The sequence below is a fragment of the Pteropus alecto genome, unplaced genomic scaffold, assembly GCF_000325575.1.
Source record: "Pteropus alecto unplaced genomic scaffold, ASM32557v1 scaffold8, whole genome shotgun sequence".
Lineage (NCBI taxonomy): Eukaryota > Metazoa > Chordata > Mammalia > Chiroptera > Pteropodidae > Pteropus > Pteropus alecto.
In genome coordinates this window covers 24483570-24487942 of record NW_006494609.1, presented here as the reverse complement: position 1 = coordinate 24487942, position 4373 = coordinate 24483570, and the positions used below count along the sequence as shown (strand labels likewise).

The following is a 4373-nucleotide window of genomic DNA, read 5'->3' as shown; positions in this document are numbered from 1 at the left end:
GCGACGGAACCGCTGAGGTCACCCTCGCCGCCTTTTCCCTGTCCGCCCCGCCCGATCCGCCCCGCGCGCCGCCAGCTGGGGAGCTGGGGTGGGAGGGGATGAGGGGCGCGGCAGGGGAGGGGGCTCTCTCGCGATACTTGCCTCCTCCGTCTCGGTGTCCCCCCCATGGGGTCCCAACTGCGCTCGGCTGCTAAAGGACCCCTTCCGAGGACCAGTTCTTCTGGCCCGCGCTGGGGCAGTTATCTGAGGGCGCCGCCAGGCGGACCCCTGCCACCCCACGAGGCGCCAGCTCTGGGATGGAGGAGGGGACGCAAGGGTTCATGAACTTGGACGAGATGACACCCGTTTTTAATTTACCTAGGACCCTCTTCTGGACACTCAAACCGGGTCTCGACCTTGGAGCCCAGAACAGGGGACTCCCACCGTCTCAGAGGACCCTAGCTCAGCGTTTGCTCACTGAGCTGTGTGTCTGGGAGGCTTGGGGACATGGCACGTCCCAGCAGACATGGTGGGGTGGGGGAACAAGAGCCATGATGGAGAGAGGCCAAGTGCTTCCAGAGCCCAGAGCAGGTGGGACAGTGTTCGGGGAGGAGGAGGCACATGGAGGGCCCAGTGAGTGCCCTGGACGCAGGTATGAGGGGACACCAAGTCCTGCTGTGGGGAGGAGCAAGCCGGAGAGGAACAAGAAACAGGATTCTGGAGAAGCTGCCCCCGGGTTGTGCCGTGTTGTCGGCTGTGGAGCCTTTTTCCAGGCCTCGACCTCAGGGGGCTGCCCCGAGCAGCAGCATCCAGGCGGCCAGGGACGCTACTCCACTCAGCACCCCCGCAACCCCCTCGGCCAGGTGCTGGAATCGCCACACGCTTGGGTCTGGGGTGGGGAGGTTGGGTGAGGTGCCCGCTGCACACTGCAGGTGGCAGTCCCACAGCCTCGTTCTCACTGGCCACCAACAGCCCCAGATGCAGGGCAGGCAGGGGAGGGGAGCCCCAGCAGGGGAGAGGCTTGACTAGGGGTTCTGGTGGCCCTGGGTTGGGGCTGGATCACAAGGTCGGGACCCCAGCCACCAAGGATCCTGGGCAGAGGAGCTGGGGGCTCTCCCGCCACTCTCCTTGTGGCCCGGAGGGGGCAAGCAGCCGCCTGCCAGCAGAGTCCTGTTCCAAAGCTGTGGGCCGGGCTTGAAGGGCCTCCAGGGGGCCTGGGGCCCTCACAGTTAGGGCCTCCAGTCTCTGGGAAAGAAAGGCCCATCCTCACACCAAATGAGCGCTCCTGTTTGCCTGAAATTCAAATCCGACTGGACATGCTGCATTTTCATTTCCTAAATCCAGCAAGTGCAGCTCAGAACCCCAAACTCACACTGCACTCACACCCGTGGCCCATCCACTCTGGGGACCTTCCCTGAGGAGGCCCAGCGCCCTCCTCCAGTCCCTCGCCAGCCCCCTGCTTAGGGGAGCTGAATCTGAGTCACGCGGGGCCACCCCTGGGTAGGCCCACTTCAGAGCCTGCCCTGTGGCTCCCAGCCTGGGCACCAGCCGGAACCCTGTCTGCAAAGTGAGATGAGGACCCCAGGGCCTGGCAGATGGGGACCGGGGCCTTCCCCTGGCCACTCAGGCTCCTCCCCAGAGAGCCCTCCGCTGGCCTGTGCCCTGCTGCTCCAGCCGCTCGGAAAGCGGTCTTCCTGACCGCCGGCTAAGCCCCGCCCACACGCGGTCTTCGGCAGCCTCAGCCTTCTCCAGCCCTGCCCATGGGAGGTGACCATGCTGACACCACCCAGTGGGGGCTCAGTAAGAGCCTCTTGAAGGAATGCATGGTGGTGGCTCCTGTGAGGATGTACACCAGTGCCATCATCCTAATTCTGAGTGCTCCGTCGTGCCTACCTGCCCAGCGCTGCCACCCCAGGCTTGGCCCCTGAGTCCCTGGAGGCAGAGAGCGGAGGCTCTGGGTGGAGTGAGGCCCTGGGGTGGGAAGTGCCCCGCCTGGTGGCGGGGACAAAGCATTCCTTGGGAATCTGACAGAGGTTGCGGGGCAGGGAAAGGGGCCGAAGCAGGGTAGGACACTGCCAGCAAGAGCCTGGAGTCGGGTCTAGGAGGCCGGGCCAGGGGGACAGGCTAGCGGAGCAGGGACACGGTGGGGAGGGAGACTCTCTGTGCCTCTCCAGTCACAAGGTGTGACTTAAGTCCTCTTGTCCTGCCCTCCTACCAAGGAGGGACTATCCCAGACAGCCCCCAAATGGCACTCCGGAACTGGCCACCCCACGGCCCTCAGGTCCCCTATCTGGCCCAGCAGGGGCTCGGGCACAGGGGTGACGGGAGGCCTCACGGTGGTGTGGGCACAGCCTCCCTGGATGCAGCCGGCCAGGCGGCCATCTGGCCCGGGAGCTGCCCTGATCCTCGCCCCGCAGCTGCTGCCTGGACCGGGCCGCCCAGGGCCCCGGCCTCACCATGGCCAGCACCTGCAGAAGGTGACAGGGCTGGGGGCCCCTATGCTGGGGGGAGGGGCAGGCCGGTGCAGTTTTCGTTGGAAACATCTGGCCAAGGGGCTCCCCAGTGGCTGTAGCAGTGGCCAGGGATGGCTGACGGGGCTGGTTCCTCTCCTTGCCATTCTCTCTGGGGGGCAGGGGGTGCTGGGGAGAGGGGCTCTGCTTTCCTTCCCGGAGGCTAGTGTAGGAGGGGCTGGCCCTGCGCGTGGGGTTCCCCCGGTCACAGGGCAGGCTCACGTAGAGGCAGAGAGGACCGGGCGTGTTGCACAGTCAGGGCGCAGGGTTCACAGTGGCCCCGGGCTCAGTGCAGCTGGCAGGAAGGCCCCCTGGGGATGGATGGCCCGCGGGCGTAAACCAGGAGGTTCAGCCCTCAGCGCAGCCTCCCTGCCAAGATGCTGTTCCTCAAATGGTCGGCAGGCCCGAGAGTGGCCCGGGAGTGGCCACATCTTCCGGAAGAGGGCGCCCTCCTGCACCCCCCTCCTCCGCAGTGGCCACTCACTGCCACTCAGGGCCACCCTGTCCCATACTCCTCTCATCCTCTGCCTTTTCCGAAGCATAGCTGAGCCCAGGATGGGGGTGGGGATGGAAGACTCTCCTGGGAGAGCAGTGGTAGGTGGGACAGTCCCAGGGGGCCCAGGGCCCACAAGGAAGGTTTGTGGAGTAGGGATGGACGTCAGGGAGTGACCCTGGGGTCAGGCATCTGGCCCAAGCCGTAGGACTGGCTGGGCCTCTCGCTTAGCCCCTGGAGGCAGGGGCCTGCCTGGGGGGACACAGTCAGAGCTGGGACAGCTGTGCTGGGGTGGGGCCCGGTGGGCCGAGGAGAGGGGCTGGAAATGGGAGTCTCCTTCCTGGGGAGCGGGTGTCCTCTGAGCAGGGGAGAGAGACCTTCTCTGAGGAGCCGGGACCAAGCCTCTGTCCTGGGGGTGCGGCTGGGCTGCACCCGTCCCTGCTCCAGACAGAAGCGTCTGCACTCCCCCCACTGAACTCTGACCCTGGAGGAAAAACAACCCCCCCTCCCCCCAACACATACCAACCCGGGAAGATAACGCTCAGCAGTCTCTTTCACAAAAGGGTTGCTATCAACCCCGAGGCCCTGGGGCTGGGGGGAGGGGCACCTGCGGGAGGGACCTGCAGGCTGGGGGACAGGGCCAGGGAGGGCGGGGTGGGGTGCTGTCCTGGCAAGCTGCAGGAGGAGGGGGCTGGAGTCCCTCTGCCTCTGGTCCCTTAGCTGTCCCCAGTGGACCAAGGGTGCCCAGGGCCCATTGAGACAACAGGGAAGGTCCTGGGCCGTGTTGGCTGTCACGGTCTTTCTCCAGCCTGCCCCCAACCCTGCTGTCGCCCTGGGAGTCTGTCCCCGCTCAGAGAGGGGACACGGGGCCAGGCAGATGCCCCTCTGGGGGTCACTGTGCCCGCATCTCCCTGCGTCACCATGCGAAGAAGTGCCATCCGCTTCTGGAGCTGCCACGTGTCAGTATTTTCCTCCTGGGGGAGGGGAAGTTGCTGGAAGCCCCCGTCAGGGATGGAGGGCTCAGACGCCATGTCCCTTAAGGGCCTGGCCATCAGCACAGAGACAGGTGACCCCAGCCTTCCTTCTGCTGTCCACCGTGGGCCAGCTTTCCAGGCCCACCTCCAACCTTGACCACCCCAGCCTCCCGTGCGGGCTCCTTGGATTGGGTCTTTTGGGACAATCTTGGCGGTTCTGTCCCTGGCCCCTGGGGGCGGGGGGCTACCTACTTGGGGCACATTCTGATGTCAAACTAACCTACAGCCCACCCCGCCCCCATCCCGTGCAGGCCGCCCCGGGTTCCGCCCCCCTCCCCCCCGTAGCAGCAGAGCGGGCCGGGAAGAGCTGCTCACTGCACAAACCGGGAAACTGAGGCCAGCGAGGGCGTGGCCGGC

General features: G+C 66.0%; 1 protein-coding gene across 2 annotated transcripts in view; it reads left to right on the top strand.

Moving 5' to 3' along the window:
• AKT1 (AKT serine/threonine kinase 1) overlaps nucleotides 1-4373 on the top strand; it is a 27919-nt gene that overhangs the window by 2005 nt on the left and 21541 nt on the right. The gene's annotated exons all lie outside the window — the stretch shown is intronic.